At 37.2% G+C, this 25814-nt stretch overlaps 1 long non-coding RNA gene across 3 annotated transcripts in view; it reads right to left on the bottom strand.

Moving 5' to 3' along the window:
• Window positions 1–25814, bottom strand: part of LOC129431656 (uncharacterized) — a 145750-nt gene that overhangs the window by 99006 nt on the left and 20930 nt on the right. Inside the window, exon 5 of one of the 3 annotated variants that reach the window (XR_012369912.1) lies at window positions 5669–5683. The exons of 1 other annotated variant lie outside the window; for it this stretch is intronic. This is a non-coding gene — a long non-coding RNA (uncharacterized lncRNA). Of the gene's footprint in view, window positions 1–5668; window positions 5684–16309; window positions 17541–25814 lie in introns of those variants that run through there. One more of the 3 variants, XR_012369910.1, reaches the window with a different exon arrangement.

The raw sequence follows: 25814 nt of genomic DNA, 5'->3' as shown, positions 1-25814 counted from the left end.
CTACCACTATGTACTATATACTGAAGATCTAGAGAAAAACTATAGAGGGGTTATACAGCAACTCTGCAAAGTTGTTACAATCGATTAATAAATGAAATTAGTTTTCAGCACAGCCAAACAAATACAGAGATGATTGCTGAGAAATACAAACAGAAAGCTTTTATAAACTGGCTACAAACAGTTATCTGACACTTGAGCCGCAAATAAAAATGTCAATCCCAACTTTCATTTCTTAAGCGGAATATGTAAGGGATAATGTATAGGTTACTGGTTGAAATAAGCCCCGAAGTGTTGTGGAGGATCTTGAATCACACTGAAGTGGCTTAATTTACGGAACGGTAAGAAACATTACATATTGATTTAAAATAATTTATTAATTATTAAAATTAAAAATTAAAAAAACTATTTACTTGCGTTTTAAGATAAGACAATGTTACATTTAATAAAGCATCCTGGTTACCGTGTGTTGTTCGTTTTGAGCGGGTGTTATCTGGGAATAACAAACCTGCAAATGTCACGACTGGCCAATCAGAATCAAGCATTCCAACGAGCCATGTATTAAGTATTTATATTATGTCTGATAAAATTCACCTGGGACTAGGGCTGCATGATTATGCCAAAAATCATAATTGTTGATTATTCACCTCGATATTGTAATTGCGGTTATTATTGCCGATTAATAGACTTTACATTGATGTTTTATTATGTTTTACTACTTTCTGTAAAGCAGCTGCATGGTAAATTCTAAACATCTAAAACTAAATAATATAATATAATGTAAATTGGTTAGTGACAAAAAAGATTTGGCAAATAAAAATTAAATATAAAAAAAAACTTGTTTTTAAAAGCATGCATCAGGTTTATTTCAATACACACATTGTATTTATGTTAATTTTATGCAATAAAAAATTACATTTGCACCATTTTTTGAAAGTTAAGACTAAATGGACCTGAAAATGTCAAATTGTGTAACCGCCAATTGTGCCAAAGAATGAGAAATATTAAATATTTATCCACCTTGATGGCATGTAAGCGTAATCATAAAAACATATTTAAATATAATTTGATTAGTTATTTCTAAATGTAAATTTGAATGCATTTTTGTAATATTTGTCCTGACATTATTATGCTGCTGAAAACAGCTCTGTTTTCTAAATAATCTTTGTCAAATGATGTAAAAATGTATGTCAAAAAATCTCATTACACTAAAGTAGATGATTATATTTTATTCCACATTTTTTATGAATAAAATAATACTAGTTACACCAATTGACAAAGACCGGTTACACCACATTGACATTTTCGCAATTATCCCGCAACTATTATTTCAAAATGAAATAAAACCAGAAATTTTTGAAAAAAAAAAAATTCAAAAAAAATTAACATCACGTCATTGATCCAAATAACAAATAATTTACAAGTTATGTTGTTAGAAAAAAATCCAAAACGAATGGTTAAAGGACACGTTAACTTATCAATTTTAAAATCTCTGATTCACCACTGTCAAACAAACAAGGACACTAAAAGTTGTATCAGTATTTTTTTGGCGTTACTGCTAATATTGTGTCATCAGATACAGTCCAATCAAAAGCTGTTAGCTAACAGTAGGCTACCATGAAAAAATGGATGCATTCATCACATTCATTTGCATATGGTAATAAGCAGGATGATGAAAAAGTAAAGTCAAGGTTAAGCTCTCTGCAACAAAAAGAACACAATTTTTAATAAAAGCCCATGACACAAATACCTAAGCATCAAAGAGTGCTTGTATGAGGGAAGCGTGTAAGATTGTGTATTTCTGAATGCACTTAGTTGAAAGTGACTCTGGTATGATTTTGAGGGCAGCTCTTACGACAATATGCGTTTATACTTAATGACTAGCCAGCACTTTGGTTTGCTGACTCATTCATCGTGTTCATGCAACAAAAGCAAGACTACGCAAGTCATACGTGGGTACTAAAAAAATCAAGTCTTTCAAGTATGCACAGATATAGCCACACAAATAACTGTGTTTATTAGATTTCACAGAGCCAGAATATGAAATGTAACTGGTTCAAAGTCTTTATAAAAAATAGGAGCCAGTCACGAATAAGTGCAAATAAACCTTACACCTATTCCTAACTAGATGCAAGCAATATGATTCAAGCAATAGGAAATTTGTCTGTACATGCCTAAAGTAAAAAAGGGGCATGGCGTGATGCAATCAATCACAAAATACAACCAATCAGAACAGTTTTCTCTGTTACACTGCAGCTGAAGAGAACACACAAATAAAAAAGCATCCCTTCACTTTTTAAGGCTGTGCTTCATCAACTTGAGGGATTTTTTATATATCTCTGTTTTTTAACATCAAATCAGTCTCTCCTCGTCCATGTTTGATAATTAACATTTATTAAAGCAACACTAAAGAGTTTTTGCTCTTTGCTGCCCCTTCAGGTTGGAAGCGGAATTGCGCATTACCACTGTTAAATAATTTAGCCTACTGCAGCAAAGCTGGCTCTGATTGGATTGTAGGTCTGCCGTAAAGCAAGTTTTTGTAGCTTTCACTCGAATTACAGGACCGAGACCCGACGGTTGGAAACTTCTTTAGTGCGGTTTTGGCCGATTGAGGGCTGCAAAGCGAATGTGAAAGTTTCGGGTGGATAAACTCTTTAGTGTTGCTTTAATATGCAGAACTTCGCATAAGATGTCTGTGTAGGTAGAGCTGTCAGCTGTGAAATCGCAGAAATATAGTTTCTAAAATATAATCCACAGTAGCTCATTGCAAATGGTTAGTACAACAAATTATATTATCATAAAAAAGATACATTTTATCATGTCGATGTGTAGTTATGACACGTGTTAGGTGACGTTAGCTAATGCTAATGCTTGAGTCTGATGCTATCATTTAGCTAAAGGCCACCGTATACTAGAAATTAATCGGACTGAATTATGTCGTATATAAATAAAAATATGTAGCATAGAATAATACTGATTCACAGTGTTGTGGGTTACGCATTACAAGTAACGTGCATTATGTAATAATATTACTTTTCTAAAGTAACAAGTAAAGCAACGCATTACTTTATAAATGTACACATTAAAGGCGGAGTGCACAATGTTTGAAAAACGCTTTGGAAAAGGGAGTCGGGCTGACTAACAAAACACACTTGTAACCAATAAGCAGTAAGGGGCATGTCTACTAACCGACATCCTTGCTGGGGTTGCGCAAATGTGTGGGGCGGGTCTATCAAAAGAAGGTCCAGATTCTATTGGGGTAGGGGCGTGTTTGTTTAGGTGATTTCAAAAATCAACATTGGCTTTCAAACGCTGTGCACTCCGCCTTTAATATTTGAGTTACTTTTTAAAAATTTACTTAGTTGAATTAATTAGGATAAAAAAATAATGTACTAAATTAAACTAAATGTAGTCACGTAGAATAACGCACTCTATGCGTACGCGCCTGAGCAGGAACAGTTTAAGTCAGAAACGGAGATGGCAGGCCAGAGCTTAAAATGTGTCCGATAGAAATATGCAATTTCTGAATGAAGAACTTCTCAGTCATAAAAAAACACCTGCAAGGCCTGAAAGTAGGGATGCACCGATAGGATTTTTTTGGACCGATACAGATTTAAACAGACAACTTCTGGCCGATACCGATATGAAACACTTGTATACAATACTATACAGTTGGTCTATTAGCTAGTTTATTTTTGCATCAAATAATTTTTACTGAACATGGATTGGATTTAATTAACATTCAACTGACCAACATAAAAGAGAGGCACAAATTAAGCTAAAACAAATATAATAAGACAGCATGACAACCTTCAAATGTGGTTTTTGCTATTCAGCATTTATTTTATTAACAACATTAACTCATTTTTTGCATATAATGGATTTCTTTATGCAGTTAATTAATAAACAATCGGTATCTGCCTTTCTCATGCTATTGCCGATATGCCAATGGTTTCAAATTAATAAAAAATCAGCCGATAAATATCGGCGGCCGATACATCGGTGCATCACTACCTGAAAGAGATCAAACCTCAGCCAAGTAAGAAAAAGTAACGCTTAAGTAACTTAAAAAGTAATGCAAGTATTACTTTCCATGAAAAGTAATTAGTTACTTTTTAGGGAGTAACTAAATATTGTAATGCATTACTTTTAAAAGTAACTTTACCCAACACTGCTGATTCAGTGGTGAACAAAGATAAATATAAAACATTTACAATCATACATCCCACATTGGCACTGATTTTTGGCAGTTCATTATATTTTCACAAACCATTTATTCAGACATCAATCATGTTACAAAAAAACCCTAAAAAGGCGACTCGCTGTTTTGAAGTACAGCCAGATTAAACCCCCCCCAAAAAATCGTGAAGAATGACACACACAAGGCCACACGCGGAACATGTTTTTCCCTCTAGCGCAAAAAAGAAGAATCGCATTAAATTTAATTTCATTCAAAATAAAATTCAGCCTTTTCACAAGCAACAAAAGCTGTCCTGCTTTTATTCCAGTGAACAGCATTGCATGCTTTGAAAGCAAAATGCAACATTACTTGACCTCAAACTTGACCTACTTATAATAAACTGCAAGCAAACCAGGTTATTGCTGTGTGTCTCCGAAAAGAAATGAGGTTGGCAGAGGAGGAACAGGTGCTGTGTTCAAAACCGCTTACTTTTTGAGTCCTTCACAACTTCCTGAGACATTTGAGTCCACTATATTAGGGTTTTTAAACTTTATAAAAACCAAGAATAACCAAATATGATGAGCCTACCTAAATATATAGCAATTTTTGTTTTAGGATTGATGAAGAAACACATGTTCAAATGTATTTGTACTGCAGCAACTTTGACAATAAATCTTGTTTCTTATAGCAGCTTTACAAGAAATCGACCCTTATAACCCCAATAAGTGAGATAAAGGGACTGTAATAAGAAAAACACTGGAAAGGTACAAAGAAAGTATAAATTATTCTGAAATGTATGTAGCAACAACTGAGAAATAAATACATTTTAAAAACTTAGTTTAATCTCTGTAAAAGTTCTGGAGACACCCGATAGAACCTTCTGGAGGCCCCTTGGGGGTCCCCAGACCCCAGTTTGAAAACCCCTGCACTATGATTAAACTGAGATTTAAACCATGCCAAGCCAAAAAATAAGAAAATTCAGATTAGAGCGATCTTGACCACATGTGAACACAAAGTTGACTACAGAAGAAGTCGTCACACAAAGTGGCTATTTGATTTTTTAGATAATAGTTATGGATTGTACCATAAAACATATAACATTTTCTCACTGTTTGTGATGATTATTGTACTATTTGATAATAAGAGAACAAAAGAACTGCTTGCTTTTATGTTTATTGTTTTAAATAATTATTATCGTTATTATTTTTTTCCATTTAAAATAAAACACTATCTATCACTTTTATTTTATCTGTTGTTGCTCTCTCTCAAAACCTTTTTCTCACCAATGGAGATAGAACAGAATGTTAGTAGTTCCTGTAGTGCGACCATCTGTGGGCACAGTAGAGCGGATTGTGCTTCTGAATCCAAACACACACTTAGAAAAGCAGCATGGACCCGTGTTTCTCTCGCACAGGGACATCACACACAACAGGGAGTCCAGGTGGACTCATCAGTCTCCCACCGCTAGAAAAGACACGAGCGGGGTCAAGAGATGGAGGGTACAAACTGAAGAGAAAAGTAAATGGGAGTCAGAAGGAAAAATTGGAATCTAAGGGTGATGCTTTTAGCTAAAATCATCGATCATCAAATGTGCAAACATGCTGTGAAAAACATAAAAGCACCACAAAGCTAACAACTAGGTAGATATAGTGCAAGTAGGCTATATGAAGAGCTCAGAGGCATAAGCCACTAAACGGCACCTTCACCAAGAATGAGATAATGATATTGAAGGCACGCACTATACTTTCACTTTGAAATCACTTAGTCCCGGCCATTCAAAAATACTGCTTTTTTGGCAGAATCAGTTAAATGTCACACTGATTTTTCAGCATAGGCCTCTAAGTGCATGGATGGAAGAAGAATTGAATGAAGGTTGGCATGCGTATATCAAGCTTTAAGTTTTTTTACAAGGTTAAAGAAGGTTTACTGAATATATTAGGGTGATTCGCACTAAATCCAGACTTAGAAGGTGTCCAGCATCAGAATTTTTAAAAAGCCCTTGAAGCCTTTTTTGCACATGTAAGATTAAGGTCTGAACTTACTATAACCATTATTTTTAGAGGATTTAAAAAATATTTCCTGTAAAATTCTTTAAATTTTTTAGATTATCATTATAAAAAATTATCATTACCGCAACATGATATTACATTAAATATATGCATTTACAAACTCATGTTTTGGTACTAATAAGTTGACTAGGTACTATGACAAACAAAATTTTAACTTTTAACTTTTACCTGGTACCCATCTTGAGTGTCACAGTCAATTATGTCCCTTCCAACAATTTTTTTTAAAATGTAAGTTCATTGAGGGCTTAAACAATTATTTAAAATTGTTGCGGAGGATGAGAAAATTGGTCTTGGACACATTTATAATCCTTATTGTTGTCTCTACATTTAACAATGATCACCAAACATGTTTCTTTGCTGTAATTTTTTATAGTATAACATGCACTGAAGCTTTTTATTTTTTAGATTTTTTTATTATAACTATTTTCATGTCAAAGAACCCAAATCCAGTCATGGACACGTTACGGTAATGAAAGTTTTACCCTTAAATGTGGAAAAAAATTGGTTTGTATGATATCATTTGAAATCATGTGCAAAATATTACATGAAGAGATGTTTGTAACTGTATGCTTCTTATTTTGATACTCTTTCTTTGCATTTACTTTTTTATCAAAATGTTTCATAAGTCTAATTTCGCGAGAATCACCCATAAGAATATTGACTAATTTTTTTAGCCTTTTACTTTTATTCAGAAAGCACAGTCAAGAGTGACTGAAGACTTTTGGATATTGTGGAGCTATTCAGATTGGTCACCATGTTTCTCCATTGTAATGAAAAGATGGACTCAAAATTTGATAAGATATAAATATCATAAACCATCACTTTAAAGAGACAAACAGTTACTTTAGAGCACTCATCGCCCTGGCATACGTTGTTTGGTGGGTAAACACACAAGTTCATTTAGGAACACCATGCTTCCCAGAATGCTGTGTCGGCACTGATGTTATCAAGGCGCGAAGCACTGCCAAAACAGTCCAATTCCTAATTTCTGGCTCGCCCTTAAAACTGCTATTATTTCTCTCTTATCCATCAACATCTCGCTCCCCTCCCTGGAATGGATTACTGCTGTAACAGGACCTTGATTATTTTGAAGGCCACAAAATGGGCGGCAAGTTTTGCCAGGGTCCATCGACTCAAGCAGACTGCAACATATACTGTACTGTAAAGTCATTAGGGCTTAACAGCTCTATAGATGGTCAGCTGGTGGATGTCTGCCTTTAATCTGATGGGCTAAGTTGTGTCTTGATGACTGGTTTACAACATTGCATTGCATTTGCATTTGAAGGCATCTGGGATGCCTTATAAAAGTAACCCCATGCTCTTAACGTGAATCCGGTTTTGTCGGATGCATCTCTATAGTTGGAGGAGCATGAATTGTTGTTTTACACTCCAATACCTTTACAAACAACAGCAAGAGTTTCTTTCCTGCAAAATATATAGAAACATTTGGGCCAAATTCACTTAACAGGGCAAATAAGCGTGAGAGTGCAATATCAATCAAGCACAGATTTCTGTGGGTGATTTACTGACAATGGCACATTTAGTTTACTCATTTATTTATTTGTACATTTTTTCTTATTTTACTTGACTGGTGGACAAAAAAGAAGCAAGGGTAACACTGTTATGACCGCAACCTTCTTAAAACTGATCCCATTAATCCATCCGCATCATTAAGTCCAGGTGCTCTAAAATTTCCGAAAAGACACGCTGGTTTTAACCCTCTGCGTGCCCAACAACCTCTCTAGTGCAAAGAAATGTCAGAGCCGCGCGTATTACAAGTTCAGGTGCTAAAAGGAGTCCATGCCGCGAACATTTAGGTCCAAGCAAAAGTCCAAGACTCGTGCATTGAGTCCATGTACGTGCGAAAAGGAATCCGCGTGCATTACAAACTCTCTTGCGCAAAATGAAGCCCACAAACCCTCTCATGTGAGGAAAAGCACGCAATACACATTAATATTATCATCATAGTTTCACATTAATATAACAACTATCACCAACTATTGTCATGAAAGCACGCTATTAGCAATATGTCTGACGATCGTCAATACACGATACTATCTTCTATCAGCACAACCCTAATCTAAATACACCACGGGTCCCCTACGTGAATGTCGCCATTTTGCACCGCCATGTTTCTACAGTAACCCTAAAAAGACAAACTGTTCTATAAAGTGCATTATGTTGTCACTATGTTGTCTCAGACGAAGACATGTTTGTCCTATGGCAGCTACCGTAGCTTCTCATTGGATTTTGAAAGGGAGATCTACACATTGGTCCTTTAAGACATGCTTTTTTTAGACATTAAATAAATGGCGCAAATCTTAGTAAAACATGTTGCGTGATTTATTTAAATACTCTCCTCCCATAAATTTTGCATCTGAAAGGGAGACTCCATATGCATAGCAATAAGGTTAGTCGCAGAAACAACTGTGTCCATGCCTTTTCAGCGCTAATTTTTCATTGCTTGTAGTAAAATTTTGTAAATTCTAGTAATAGTAGTTTTTTAACAACAAAAGAGTAATTTTACCAGCACTTATTTACTAGTAAAATAATATAAGATATAACTTAAAAATTAGAATTGTTAAAAATAGTAAGAAATTATTTTTTTACAGTACTTTTATCCAAAGCGAACTGCCATGCATTAAAGCAATTTATACTACGGGTCCGTTGAATGCTTGAATCTGATTGGCTGATGAACGTTCTGAGGTGTGCGATTATTTTCTGGGAAACGCACGGCGAACGTAGCTCCAAGCAGCTCTCTTGACCGCATTACAGTTCCATATCACTTCGCTTCGCATAGTTAACTGTAATAACGGACTAACAAAAACAACATGACAGACGATTTTCTGAGGCAATAACAGCGCTGTTTAGAGACGCACCGAGGTAGCCTCATTCACACAATCTCTCTCTCTCTCTCCTTGCCCTTTCTCTCTCTCTCTTTCTTTCTCTCTCTGTGTCTCTGTTGCTCTCACTTTGTTTCGAATAACTTCATTGATAACTGCATTAGAATGCTATCAACAACGTTGACGCGGAACAAATAGTCCTACTCACATTAGTGATTTAAGTACAAAAACCAGACGAATCCCTTTAAATATATCATTTGATCGATGTCTTGAGGTGTGGTAACCATAGTATAAGCAGAATAATTGATTCCGTGCTATTGAATTATTAAAAAAATAATGCATCACCTCCTCGGGTGTGCATTATTGTTCTAATAATTCAACAGCTGTCGTCAATTATTCCTTACACATACATGGGTATTTGTGTTTCCTGGGATTCAAACCCAATACCTTTGAGTGGCTATTACGATGTTCCTACATTTGAGCTCTAAATATATTCTGAATTCTTAAAAGTTTTATTTTACATATAATTTGTTATTTCCTTGTTTTAAACATAAATCTAGAAAAACGGCAAAAGTAAATAACTTACAATTACTAAATAAACACACTTATAATAATTAATAATTATAAGTAATATACTAATATATAAATTAATTTAATAATGTAATTAATTTATTCAAAATACTTTCTATGATTTGTTTTATAAATGCAATAAATTTATTTTGTTTAAAAATAAAGATAAAAGATAAAGTTTTACTGCAAAACATGCCAAAATACTGATTAAGAAAATGCTGTTTTTATGACTTTCAAACCATATGTCAATAATTTATAAAAGAACGATCTTATGATGATGTTAGTGCCAGGTGTGCACATTCACGCGTTCACACTACGGTTCTTATTTCAGCGCCTCTCAGCTGCCAGACAGCGTAACCCTACACTGAAAGTTGCCCCATCTGACTGCTTTCCTCTCCCTCCAAATGTCATATGTGAGACATCCTGCTCTCAGGGACAAAGAGAGGTATTTGGTTTCTGAGTGGGACTTAGCGACAGCCAAACTTAGCTCTGAGAAGAAAGGTGGCACGCGGGATTCTACCATGCAATGACAGGGTCCCCCCTCCTAAAATCTGTTTATTTGGCCATCCTCATGTTAGCAAAAGGCCTAAAATATTACTGCTTAATTGCAAAGTACACAAATCTTTATGCTGTTGATCACAACACAGATACACTCTTAGAACGAATGTGTTAAAAACAACACAATAGTGTTGATTCTGGGACAACACACTAAATGCGTTGTCCCAGAATTCACCCATTCCTGTGTTATTATTACTTTTAACACAACTTGTGTTTTAACACAATATGACACAATGTGTTAAAAGCTTATCACACAAAGATGTGTAAAAAATTAACATACCCTTTCTAAGAGTGTACTGTTTATATAGACCGTTTCAGCAGTAACAACATAAACAAGCATTCCATACGTAACTTCCGGTATACTCCGCTAATAATAAATAACAACAAAGTTCTTTAAACGTAGTTTATTTATATAACAAGCAAAAAAACAACACATAGATTACCTAGGAAACCAAAACATTTGTTATTTTCGACGAGGCATTTGTTCAAGAGATCAGTTTAGCAACTAGTCAGACCATTAAAAAACGAAACCGGAAGTAAGGTTCGGATCCAGACGTGTATCACGTGTGTCCGATGAAACCGTCTATAGTTTAAATCAAAAAGTTATTTCTGTTTGCTCCTTGTCATTTAATCCTCATTAATGTAAATAGTAAAAGGATTTTGAACTAACATGGAACAGAGAAATTGGGAATAAATAACATTTTGCTCTACATGTAACCTTTATCAGAAATTGCTTTTTAGATTTGACTCGTTATTTGACTCAGCACACGCGTTCATACGCAGCCTCGATGTAGACGAAATTAAATTGTGTTTTGACCACAGAGATGCAGGACTGATAGGATCTCCTCTGGTCACTAATGGCTGTACTTAATGATGGGTGGAAGTCGGAAAAGTATTTATTCCTAGTTTTTCCATCCGGATATTCAAGCTACTGTACAACATATGAAGAGTGTGTGGTCTTACTGAGTCTTATGAAAATGTACAGCCATATGACAATGTGTTTTGATCATATATATGCATGTAAACAATATTAACATATATCCAATATTGGAGGATCTGACCTGACAATTTCATCATGTTTAGTGTGTAATTATTTTCTTATTGGAGATGGCGAATGGGAGGTGTATGATGAAACACCATTTAATCTCAAGGAACACACGGCAACAGAGGTACATAAGGCAGTGTAATACAGTATAACATCAAAGGTCAAACCTTGAATATAAAATCATAAGTCAAATATATTTGTACTGGGAGCATCAAGTTGCATAAGTTATTTGATTTAAAAGCGAACAATGATGTTAATTTCACAAAAAGGATAAATTCATTGGTCAATTTAATAATATCAAGATATCCAACCCTATCTCAAGGCATTTTGTGGTATAGTCACAAAATATTTGATTTATTTATTTGTGTTCAAGGACACAATTTTCCTCTTTTTGTGTGTGTGTGTGTCCCCGAGCACGACTTTCTTTTTCATGTCATTTTATTTATTAATAAACCATTTTTGCTTGGGGTTAGATTTGGGGTTTAGGATAAGGATGTCTGAAATGTAACAAAGTCATTCTAACCCCAACACCGAGTGACAATTAGGGATGCTCCGATCGATCGACCGCAGATCGGCATTGGTCGATCATCGCATTAAATGGCTCGACCGGTACTCGCCAAATTTGCTGATCTCATAAACCGATCTTTCCATTTACTTTTGTCATAATTCAATTCTATATAAATAAATAAAAAATAAAATTGAATTAAATAATAGGGCACATGAATGCGTCCGCAATTGGAGACCATTTTTGCGCAGTGCAAGCATTTTTACAACCCATTGCTTGTGCGCGACGAGCAGATTTGGATTTCTCTCTTTGCTTTTGCCTTAAGAGTTATAAAAACAGCATTTAAACATGACTTAATGGGGTATAGTCTTACAATCTCATCTGACATTTTTGAGGTACAAAGGAATGTTCATCTGACAGAATGTTTCGTTTTATCAGGTATGTGCGTGTACCATATTTTTCCACTGGCAGCACGACTAACATGGCAGGGCATCTCCGGGTTCAAGGTCAGATATATTTCATAAAAGTCTAGTCTAAAAATGGCATAGCATTTTTTGTGCTTTCAAAAATTAAAGTAAAAACCGAGAATCGAATCGTGGCATTAGAATCGAAAATGTAATCGAATCGAGGATTTGGAGAATCGTGACACCCATGTATTTGAATTGGGAGCACTAAGTTGCATAATTTATTTGATTTAAAATCAAACAATGAAGTTAATTTCACAAAAAGAATCAATTCATTGGTCAATTTAATAATATCAAGATATCCAACCCTATCTCAAGGCATTTCGTGGTATAGTCACAAAATATTTGATTTATTTATTTGTGTTCAAGGACACGAATTTTCACTTTTTGTGTGTGTCCACGATCACGAATTTCTTTTTCATATCATTTTATTTGTTTATTTCCACTTTTTATTTTTAAACCATTGTTGTTAAGGGTTGGGGTTAGATTTGGGAAATGTAATGAAGTTGTTCTAACCCCAACACTAGCTGCGTTTACATGGACATTTGTAATCCGTTTAAATGATCAATCTGAATAAAAATGCTCCATGTAAACACCTCAATCGGACAAAAAAGTGCCAATCTGATTAAAAATCTAATCCGCTTGTTAGGGGTGGTTTATACCGTTTGTAATCCGCTCAAAATGACATGTATACACTTGATCGGATGGATAACTGAAACTGAGAGGCTCTGCGCATGTGCCATCTTTTCTTTTTTTAATGGCGGTTGGCAAACGCACTGAAAGGTGCATTTCCGCCACCTACAGGACGGGAGTGTGGAGCATATTCACACGTGCAATGACGTAGAATTGCTGTAATGACATGTGACGCAAATAACGCGAGTTTGTTTTGCTGAAGGAAGTCACAAGAAGTGATTGTCTTGTTAATCTTGTTCCTATTATCCGTCCAATTCCCCATAAAGTGATACAAGACAGCGTTGTCCGGTCAGTCCATGATTTATTCTCTGATCAAACGCGTGTGTTTGGACTCGCTCTCGCGAACGGTCCCTGCAGCACCGCGTGAAGTAAAATACGCTTTTTGGGCACACGTGAATGGGTGTTTTTGCTGCTGCTTTATAATCAGTGAGGCACAAAGCAAATCTTGAAACAGCGTGAAACTATATTTGTGCAATGTGGGCATGTCAAATGATCAAATCTGATGTAAATCTTGTGTCATATAAACACGCACATCAATCCGATCACACTATTAAGTGTTCATGTAAACGCTATGATAGGATTTATTAATCGGAAGGATTTTAATCCGATGAAGGCAAAATGTGTCCATGTAAACGTAGCTAATTAGGGATGCTCCTATCAATCGGCATCGGTCGATCATCGCATTAAATGACTCGACCAGTACTCACCAAATTTGCCGATCTCATAAACGGATCTTTCTATTTACTTTTGTCATCATAAGGCTCATGAATGCGGCCGCAATTTGTGACCATTTTTACGCAGTGCAAGCATTTTTACAACCCGTTGCTCATGTGCGATGTGCAGATTTGAATTTCTCTCTTTGCCTTTTTAGAGATATGTGTATTTTCTATGAGGATGTGCTGCGGTCCTAATAGCGAGAGGCATCTTCACATCCCCATCGAACAGCGTTACAATATCTATTGCGGACATTACATCTTCATGCCGAAAGTTTATTATTTGCGTACTTTGGACAGTTTAAACTTTCATTTTACTTGCAGTTGCTCTCATCCGCATACACCCAAAGAGCGCACACAGACACAGCCTATCATTCAGCGTGACAGATATCTCTTGTGTCTTAAAGGCATATTTGTTGTGCTTTTATTTAATTCTATATTTAAAAAGTTGCACATAATATAAATAAGGCAACATCTGTGGTATTACTTTATCTAGAAAACAGATTAACAGTCACAGTCATCAAAAAGCTGGCATATCAGCTTGAAGAATCAATATCGGGCATTGTTATAGGCCGATCATATATCATGACAACAAGAAATCGGTAGGGGAGGGCGGGGCACAACCTAACGCTTTTTGACTTTGTCGCTATCTTTCAAAAAATATTTAAGTTACATTAATTAACAGAGAATTAACTAAGTTAGATTAGTTAACATTTTTTTACACAATCAACACACACCTCTCTGCTACAAATGAACACTTAAAGTTTGTTTGTGGGACCTGCCGTTATCGTACAATTACACCAAAAGTGACTGGAGTGCAAACGTTACAACTTACTGTGCATTCAGACCGCCACCGGCGAGAGCGTCAATAAAAGCTCTGACTGCCCTGCCAACGACGCTAAAGAAAAGGTGTAGTGGACGCTCTGACGCTCGAATGCATTCTCTGAACTCCTCTCACAGGCGGAGGTTTCCGCCTTCTGATTGGTTGCCGCCGAACTGCTTCATATCTCATTACCATAAAGTTGAGCTGATTTCAACTCTCCTCGACGCTCACGCTGTACATGACGCACCACGCCGCTGATCGCCAGAGCTCGCCGCCAGCTTTCATTGAAAATGAATGACTTCCAGCCACTTTGACACTCTCGCCTATGGCGGTCTGAATGCACAGTTACCACATAGGTGGGGTAAGTTGTAACAAACCGAGGATTTTTTGTAACACCTGCTAGAAAATTTGGTTTAAACACAAATAATTCAATAAAATTCTGTCTATATACTAAAGGTGGATATTGTTTATATATCTGCCTATAAAAGATAGATATCCACACCTTCATCTAACCATCCTTGTATTTTGCATCAATACATATAAATATTTTTATACATATAAGGTTAAAAAAATTATAATTGTGAGTTATTTCCCCTGATATTGTATTAACAGTTATCATCTTGATGAATAGTATTTACATGGTTTTCATTTCAGTATCATTGTATACTGGAGGCTTAGTTGTAACGCTGTGTTACAACTAACTACGCTGTGTAAAAATTTTTCAATCCCAGCTATAATTTACTAGGAGCTGCTGACATGTTTCAAAATTAAGGCTGTGCAAAAATATCGATACAGCTAACTATCATGATACTTTTTTCCACAATAGTGTGTCAATATTCGATCTCTACTATCGGTATTTTTTTAAATGAATAATCCCTCTGTGTGAGGCAAACAACCTCATCCGCCACTGCTGTAGTTGTCGCTGTCCAGTTGTCTGTCATATACGGCCAATGTCTCAGAAGTTAGCGGGATTTAAAAAATGGCAGAAAATTTAAAAACACCTGCAGCTTTCGTGTGGATGCACTTTGGCTTAAAAAAAGTAAAAAAAAAAATCTGCTCTATTTTTTTTTACATTTTTTTATAAAAAGAAAGAAAAAGCATTTCAATGTATCGCAACATGCAACGTATCGGCCCATGTATCGTGATACGTATCGTATCGTGAGGCCCTTGCCAATACCCAGCTCTATTCAAAATGGTGTTACGTTTTAGTTAACAAGACAGTGATTTTTAAATACTATAAGGTTGGATTTGGTGACTTACACACCCAACTCAGAAATCGAAAAAACATTGCCTCCAAAACACTCTTTATTCATTATCTCAACCAAAACACATCAAAACTTTACACAAATTACAGGAGATAATTTTCTGACAGTAAAAGAAAAACACCAAAAGCACAGTTTGCTCGGCCCTTTATAAATATGTAAAGTAGCTGCGTTACAATTAACCCCGCGTTAGTTTGTGCCCCACTCACCCCTACTTGGTATCGGCTGTAAAAATCCTAATCGGAGCATACCTATTGACAATGGTAAAAAAAGAGAGAAACCAATACATAAAATGAATAAATACAATAAAAAACAAATAATAGTCTTGTCTTAATTGGTTTCTCACTTACTGAACTTATTATGCAAGCTAGAATATAAGGACTTTGTTTAAGGAACAAATGAGTCACACATTGAAGCCCTGTCTATTGGTCAAAGCTGTGAATTTGTGTGTATCCAGAAAACAAAACCTATCTTTGGAAGTGTAAATATTAACTTATAATCTTATATTTATTAATGTACACACCATTCTCTATAAATAAACCACATGTTTGTGTTTGACGACATACATGCGTATCACTACACAATTGCCCTTTTCTTTTGCATATTACTGAATATATGAGAGAGTGTGACTTTTCTGTGTAACCAGAGCTGCTGGTGCATTGAAAACATTGTTGGAGACAACCTGTGCTGAGCCAGAGCAGACATGAAATATTCACAACACCACACACACAAAGCTATTACAAGCCAAGGCAGATGGTGTGACATTCGAAGAGCACAATCCAGCAGCCTATCAATACGATACAGAAAACGTTTTGAAGAGACAGGGGTATGATGGGAACACCTTGCTCCGAAAGAGTGGCTGGGTCACAGCGCCACCTTGTGGTGCTTGGTCGCTCACATATGTTCGGACATGTGGTTACTGATTGCTGACCTCTGATAAACACAAGCAGATGGACCAAAACAAAGCCTGGGGACATGAGATGGGTTTGTACCCTTTGCTTCAAACGCATTAAATATTGAATTTTTATCATCCATGGAAAGAAAAAAGATTTTAAAGATTTAAAACAAATGGTTTTCCCATGTTGCATACTGTATACAAAGTATTGGGTGGCGAGACCTCTATCCTAAAAAGTACACCAAATCACCCAGTCGAGCAGCGCAGTTTGTCTTTGAGCGCCTTTCATTCGTGTAATACATAGTTCAGTCACTCATTTCACGTGTCTCATTTATCTACGCTCTACAAACCCTACAACGGCTCAGATCAGTCAAACATTACTGATTTTTAGCTACAGCTCAGCGCTGACCTCAAACGAAGCCAATGAAAATCTTGATTTCTAAATGAATGACTGTGAAACGCTCTCACTGTGAGGAAATTTAACAGAAAAGATATTTATCAGTTTTCCTCTGAGATGTAAATGAGTTTGTGTTCATGCCAGGCATCCTCCTAGGTGATATGTACCCTGAAAAACTGCTGCTGGCAGATGAATCAGTGTAGCGTTTGTAACTTGTAGTATTTCTAGCCAAAGTGATTACTGCATGCGGTCTTCGAATAGCTGCGTTTGGGAATGCGGAAGATGAACGGCATAAGCTCCACAAGTTGTTTCACTACAGAACTGTCTGACCGGTCTGCACCAGCTCATGCGAATGAATTACGTCACCGGCGTCCAGGGAGTCATGTGTGAGCGTGTGTGGGGTATCGGTTCCAAAATCCCATTTTGATTTCAAAATGCTCTGTTGCATAATCCTTTTAATCTGTGAGGAAGGGATGAGAGAATTAAGGGTTGGTGAAACCAGGTTGAGACCAGAAACCAGGTTGATCTGTGTGTCAAATAGCACAAAATGGACAAGATTGTTTACAGACTTATAGAAACATACGTATAGCACAACATCATTATATACAGTTAAAGGTGGACTGTGTAACTTTTAGAAAGATTTCTTTTGACAGAAATGCAATATAATATACAGAACTATATTAGTGACCTTATAAAATAAACTTTATTGTTTTAATTTCCCATTACATGGAAGTCGCCGTCATGTTTCTACAGTACCCCTAAACGGACAAACTGCTCTATTCATGGGTACCAAAGACGTCACTTCCGTCATGCCCGCCGCCATATTTGTGTCTGTCTTGGCAGTGAAACGGCATATCTAATGCACTAAATGGTCACATTTATTACTTTATCAGAGGACTTATCAGAGACAAAATACTGATTTTACAATCTGGAGTTAGATGCCGGGTGCCAGTTACCGTATTTTCCAGACTATAAGTCGCTCCAAGTCGCATCAGTCAAAAATTGCATCATGAAGAGGAAAAAAACATATATAAGTCGCATTTATTCAGAAAATTATTATTCTTTTGGGGGGCATTTTGTTTGTTAAGTCTTTCTCCATTGTCTATAAGTTATTGTTTTAGTTAACAGTTTTTTTTCAGGGGTATGCTACAGGAGCAACATATAGCACCCTCTCGTGGCTGTAGACAGTAATGTTTTCTTTTGGTTTATGCTAGTCAGTATGAATTAATTTTGACATATAAGTCGCACCTGACTATAAGTCGCAGGACCAGCCAAACTATGAAAAAAAGTGTGACTTGTAGTCCGGAAAATACGGTAGTCCCTCCAGTTGTTCGCGATCGCGACTAAAGCAAGGCACGCAGCTGTGACCGGACACAAAAATGGCAGCGACGATACACAGTGACATCATGTGGCCTGGATGAAGAGAGTAGCCGTTTCTCAATACCAAGTACGGCAAGTTCGGACTTGTGTCCTTCCTAGTTCGGACTTGCAAGTTCAGACTCGGAAGAACGAACTTCTGACGTGAAATGCATTCTGGGAAACTTTGCTGTCATAAGTCCACACAAGTCTCCTCTGATGCATCCTCGATAAAATGGGCGGATCAAGAACACATCCGGGGATTTTATGTGAACTTGGGCTTGATGCGAACTTTGAATTGGAACAGTACTTGGGCCGCGACTGATGACGTTTCACAAGTCCACAAGAACGCAAGTACAGACAAGAACGCATATTGAGAAACGGCTAGTGTGTTTTGTTACTACATTGTCTCAAATTGTCCTGTGGTGGCTACCGTAGCTTCTTTATGCATTTCGAAAGGGAACAGTGAGCTGTGGACCAAGCCGTTGGTTGCAGTTCACAATCTCATAGCAAGATGACGCTTAAAATATAAACAGTAGACTGTTAACTACCCCATTACAGAGGTCAAAAGGAGACATTTGATTAAAAATAGATGTTTCTGATACATATTTGCTTCCCTAATGGTGCATTCACACCAGCCGCAGTAGAGGCGGCAAAAACGCGCTAATCGTGCGTAATTGGACACTTGAACATTTGAGTTTACTCGCTTCATTCGCGTGTGAAAGCCGCGCTTGAAATTCTAGTCATTAGAGACATTCACGCGAAAATTTGCGTCATGGGAGGGGCTTCTAAGAGTCTGCTTAGACTCCGCTCGCTTCCTGGAATCACGTCACTACTACAGCAAGGTCCTGATTGGTTAACGCGGCACGGAAATCCGCAGAAGTTCAGATTTTTCAACTTGCGCGTTTCCCGTGGCAACGCTCAAATCCATGCAGCAGAATACCTAATAGCGTCTTTGTATTGACTTAACATGTAAATCACTTGCGCTTGCCGCCTCTATCGCATCTGATGTGAACCCTGCATAAGACAAATCGCTCAATTGTTTTTCCTCATTTTGTGAATTGCTGTGAATAGAAGCCTAAATGTAAATGAAGACCTCAGATGCAAAGCGGCTAAACACCACCTACGCCAAAAATAAGAATGATATTGACCGAGTGGTTTCGGCACATATTATACCAAATACTTTTGCCTTAAATCCACTTAATCCCGGCCTTAGGCCTTTCGGAAACACTGGTTTGTTTGCAGAATTTGTTAAACGGCACGACGACTTTTCAGAGGTAGTTACAAAGTCATCTAAGCCCTTTTCACACAGACATTACAGAAAATGCATCTGGAATTTGTCTGGGATTGTTTGATTTTTGGCTCATTCACACCGACAATGATTTTCTGGGAACCTGTGCATGTATTCACATAGATGCCATAAAGGTCCCGTAAAGACACGTGACGTGTTTAAAGTCCTGCACTTCGTGGGTTTTTCTCTGCAGCGTCTGAAGTTTACTTATTAACCGTTATTTCTCTCTGCAGAAACCATGCGCTTGCATTTTTGTGTACGATAAGGCTATAAAAGGAACGTGTGACGGCACGCAGCACAAGTATGCTGGTGAATGATCTCAGCTACAAAGTGGATATTTGACAACCTGATTTCTGCTTCAGTCCAGTTTGCAGACATATCTCATCGTGAATGTTAATGTGCATTTAAAACCCCCATTTTAAAGAGCTAAACCACAACTTCATGTTGCAATGACACGCGCGTCCTCACTACGGCACGCCCCTTACGCATTGTGTATCTTACGGTAATGTTACTAGGTCCTCTTTCCGGGATCAATCCCAGAACATTTACGAGACATGTTTGCGTATACACAGAAGCCTATCTGCCAATTTTTACGGAAATTTTCCGGGACCAAAGTGCTGTGTGAATTAGGCTAAAGTGCATGGGAAAAGAATTAAAAGATAAACTACGGCACATGTAAACTTTTTACCCATTTAAAGGAGGTTTGCCGATATTAGAATACCAACCACATGTTTGAGCATTTTACCTTTTTTCCAGAAAGGACAGTGAACTGGAGACTTTTTTAAAAATTTAGATTTTGGCATGCACTTAGCGGGTTTGTAGAGAAAGACATTCAAATTTGTTAAATACCAACAAAATGACGTTCGTGAAAATAGGGCATTTCAATAACTGACTAATATTTTTTTTCAATGCAATTGAAGTGAAATTACTGAACCTAAACATAAGTGCTTAATAAAAAAATTCTCATTTACATGAAAAACATGTTAGACTCACTTTTTTGCACATGCATTCAATCTCCTCAAATGTTAATATACTATTAAGGGTTATTGATGAAATTATGGCAATTTGAGTAAAAATGTAAAAGCCTATTTAGTTGTTTTTACTTGCGGTGGTGGAGCTACGCTATACAGTCGGGAGTAAAGCATGCCAGATCATCACAGTTTACCCAGCACTTATCAATTAGCTCGCAATCCAGGGAATCACACTGTGCAAATTCATTTAGCTCAAGCATAATATCCCCCCACAGTAAACCTTTATCTCACAAACCATTCGGTGATGCTCAGACATTCAAAATCAATGAATGGATTGATCAACACGGATTTAGACATGCCTCCCCGGACAGAGCAAAGAATTTTAATAGCTCCGTCATGTTTTCCGCCTGACGCGAAGTTGGCAGGGAGCCAGGTGGGATTCTCATTACAGTAGCATTGGGGGGCAGGGTGGGGCTATCGCTTAATGAGAGTGATATTCCAATTCTTTCCCATCTCCTTGGCCATTTTCATGTCACCGGCTGAACCTGCATTTTTAATCAGGCATTCCAAGAATTTTTCAAAATTAGGGTGCTAAGACCACCTATTGTTAGCTAGCAGCCCTCACCTTGGGTGACCTTTCATGCTAGTATGCAACACACAAGATGAGACAAAGTTCACATTGAGGGGGAGTTACATGCATTCGCATTTGTGTCAAGGGTGCGAAAGCAATCTCAGAGAAAAGGGCAACCTCTTAGAAGCTTAAAGAGAACAGAAAGATAAAATTGGATCACAGCAATACGCAGTAAAGATAATGTGACCCTGTCTGTAAAATCCAGGCTAAAGTCACATAATCTAATTAGGAGCATCAAAGCTTGATTTCAATCATTTCAACCACATACAGTGGGGCAAAAAAGTATTTAGTCAACCACCAATTGTGCAAGTTCTCCCACTTAAAAAGATGAGAGGGGCCTGTAATTTTCATCATAGGTACACTTCAACTATGAGAGACAAAATGAGGAAAAAAATCCGGAAAATCACATTGTCTGATTTTTTAAGAATTTATTTGCAATTTATGGTGGAAAATAAGTATTTGGTCAATAACAAAAAAGCAAGATTTCTTTCTCTCACAGACCTGTAACTTTTTCTTTAAGAGGATCCTCTGTCCTCCACTTGTTACCTGTATTAATGGCACCTGTTTGAACTTGTTAGCAGTATAAAAGACACCTGTCCACAACCTAAAACAGTCAGAATGCAAACTCAACTATGGCCAAGACCAAAGAGCTGTCAAAGGACACCAGAAACAAAATTGTAGATCTGCACCAGGCTGGGAAGACTGAATCTGCAATAGGTAAGCAGCTTGGTGTGAAGAAATCAATTGTGAGAGCAATTATTAGAAAATGTAAGACATACAAGAACACTGATAATCTCCCTCGATCTGGGGCTCCACGCAAGATCTCATCCCATAGGGTAAAAATTATCACCAGAATGGTGAGCAAAAATCCCAGAACCACACGGGGGGATCTAGTGAATAACCTGCAGAGAGCTGGGACCAAAGTAACAAAGGCTACCATCAGTAACACACTATGCAGCCAGGGACTCAATTCCTGCAGTGCCAGATGTGTCCACCTGCTTAAGCCAGTACATGTCCGGACCCGTCTGAAGTTTGCTAGAGAGCATTTGGATGATCCAGAAGAAGAGTGGGAGAATGTCATATGGTCAGATGAAACCAAAACATAACTTTTTGGTAGAAACTCAACATTTTGTGTTTGGAGGAGAAAGATGCTGAGTTGCATCCAAAGAACTCCATAACTACTGTGAAGCATGGGCGTGGAAACCTCATGCTTTGGGGCTGTTTTTCTGCAAAGGGACCAGGACGACTGATCCGAGTTAAGGAAAGAATGAATGGGTCCATGTATCGTGAGATTTTGACTCAAAACCTCCTTTCGTCAGCAAGGGCATTGAAGATGAAACGTGGCTGGGTCTTTCAGTATGGCAGTGATCCCAAACATACCGCCCGGGCAAAGAAGGAGTGGTTTCATAAGAATAATTTCAAGGTCCTGGAGTGGCCTAGCCATTCTCCAGATCTCAACCCCATAGAAAATCCTTGGAGGGAGTTGAAAATCTGAGTTGCCCAGCGACAGCCCTAAAACATCACTGCTCTAGAGGAGATCTGCATGGAGGAATGGGCCAAACTACCAGCAACAGTGTGTAAAAACCTTGTGGAGACTTACAAAAACGTTTGATCTCTGTCCTTGCCAACGAAGGGTATATAACAAAGTATTGACATAAACTTTTGTTATTGACCAAATACTTATTTTTCACCATAATTTACAAATAAATTCTTAAAAAAATCAGACAATGTGATTTTCTGGATTTTTTTTCTCGTTTTGTCTCTCATGGTTGACGTGTGCCTTTGGCGGAAATTGCAGGCCTCTCTCATCTTTTTAGGTGTGAGAACAATTGATAGCTGACTAAATACTTTTTTGCCCCACTGTATACATTTGAGATTATATGTACCTCTGAGGTATACAAATATGAACTTTTTTGGTGCAATGCTATACCTTTTGAAAGGACACAGCCCCAGTGACACTGTATTTGACTTTTTGTCTGACAGTACATTCAGTATTAGATGGATACTCAATCCATGAAAGCATTTAATTAAAAAATCTTTTTGTAGTCCAACATGAGCTCCTGTCCTGTATATCACTAGGAGGCACAAGTATGACCTCAAATCTAACACACTTACACACAGAGCTCAAATTCAACAGGGCCTTTAAATATTAGATGGTAGAAATGTGTGACACTGCGTCATAAAGATGAAAAAAGAGCATCTCTCAGGGTCCATCCTGCTAGGGCAATGGAAAGCTCCGGGATGGTAATGCGACACCCCAGCGGCTTTAGTCTAAGATTTTCCTGCACGCAATAGGCGTATTGTATTTTTAGGGCAGATGGGACACCTGTTAGATGAGGACATTAAGGGTAAAAGATGCCCCCTAGAGGTTGGAACTTGTTGAAAGGAGAATGCCATTGAGAGAGAGCAAACGACGCCTTCTTTAAATTGTGTAGATGTGTGTCCTTGATCCAGTTTTACGCACAGGCGTGATGATCAACGTCCTCGGAGACACGCTGGTTTGTCGTCAGATGCCATTAATAGCACATGCATCAAGGAACGTATTTTCATCATTGTTTATGTAAGAAAGCTTATTAATCAATTTCATGAAATGTACATGAACAGAAGTTTAAATGACATCAGAACATTTAATTAATGGAGCCGATGGCTCTGGTTGGGCAGAATGAGTTTCGCGAGTAAGGCACAGGGCACTGGGAAGGCAGAAAAGGATGCAGGCACAGACCTTGAAATGAATTGCAACAAATGTGATAATACAGATGGACCCAAAGGTTTGAAAAAAAACTGGAAGTATACAAAGTTTCAAGTGAAAATAAATATTTACTATAAAGATCTAAGTTACTAAAAAAGTAAGCATGTGAGTTCAGATGAAATCTCTTCAATTCAATAAATTAAATGGAAAGCAAATGGAAACTTTTGTTTAAATGTTTGTATCCTGCAAAAAAACTGAGCTTAGATTTCCCAAGTCTGCAATCATAAATCAATGTTATTGCTTTAATTTCAATATGAACTTAAATTTGATTATTTCTTATCAAATTTACCCAAATCCAAATTATTTTACAGTTTCATACTCTTGCACAGTGTTATAGTCGAGTCCAGCTTATTTATGTCCAGACCAAGGCCAAAACTATAGAATTGAGTCTGAATCAAGACCGAGTGCACATATAGCTTTATCTGGACTCAATCTTGATTCGGACTCGACTAAAGACAACTTTTATGAATTCTTAAAGTCTCAATGCGTTAAAAAATAATCGACTACAAAATTCATAAAAGGTGTGTTAATCTGTGAAGATTATTTTGTTGAACAAAACTGTAACTGTATTCAAACTTTTGTTAAAAACAGATCTTATTTTTGCAATAAAGTCTATGGAAAAAATGAATGGGCTTTTTCGCGGGGGAGACACTGAAGCTACCAGTATGTTTTCAGTGTTTCCTCTAGGATTTTTTTCAGCTGTGGCGGCAGGGGGCGCCCATGATGATTATAAATGTACATTATTATTTTTTTTAAAGTAGAATATAGGCTACAGTAAACTAACATGTATTTTTTATCATTTTCATGCTGTCATTTACTTTTCCTTATATTTATAGCATATTGCTTTTCTATGTTTGATCTAAAATGTATTTTCTTAAAAAACGTTACATAGCTACGTACGTAGTTCGGATATTTCATTGTAGTTTTAATGTAGTGTGCATTGCAAGTTGTGCTCGTGTTTAGCGTTACAGATCTGTTGCAAACTCACGCACAGTCCTGTTTGATAATCCGCACCGCTGTGATTGACCGAACATCCATCAGCAGCAATTTTATTTCACACCCGGACCATTTGACATAAAGACCCCGAGCCGGTCACACCGCAAATCGCGCAGTTGAATAGAAACCTTTAACGGTCTTCAGACAGATCTTAAACTCAAAGCACGGGGCCATTTAAAAACGAGTCAAATTTTGGTCTTGATGTTAGACCTGCATTTTACTCTTGTCTATTGAGTCCCGACCTGCATCTACAACGCAAATGACGCGCGAAAAGCCTATTATTACACCCGTTACATCAAATATTATGCGGTTCACCCGCGGGTACTCCGACCCTGCTGTTTCGTCTGAAAACAGATAAAACAGTCTCACCGTCTGCCTCAAGTTTCTATTACCAACGTTCTTCTCTTCCACGGGAATAATGTAAGTTTCCTTACAAACAGATTCGACTATTAATGTCTTGCAGTCGCATATAAGTAGTATTCAGTATTTAGCCTTTTGTTTTTGGACAAATATCATATCATTTAATGTGAAACTTTGTGAGTGTCGATCTAAATCACAGAAGATTGATTGACAGCTGAGCGGTCAGCAGCGCGCTACTGCGTTTATAGCATATATTCTGAATAACTAATGACCCAACAACCAGATAAGTTGATAATATGAGTACAGTGATTCCAAATGAATGTCCAAAAAACTCGTAATATGTAAAATCAAAAGTTTAATAATGTCTTTTCTCGCAGCCCTGCGCTGCGTCCGTGTATATGCGCCGGTGAACATCATACGCGTGATGACCTTGCACCTTAAATTAC

This window comes from Misgurnus anguillicaudatus, chromosome 1 (genome assembly GCF_027580225.2).
Source record: "Misgurnus anguillicaudatus chromosome 1, ASM2758022v2, whole genome shotgun sequence".
Classification (NCBI taxonomy): Eukaryota; Metazoa; Chordata; class Actinopteri; order Cypriniformes; family Cobitidae; genus Misgurnus; species Misgurnus anguillicaudatus.
Note: the sequence above shows the minus strand (reverse complement) of the source record. Positions and strands in the feature narration are given on the sequence as shown.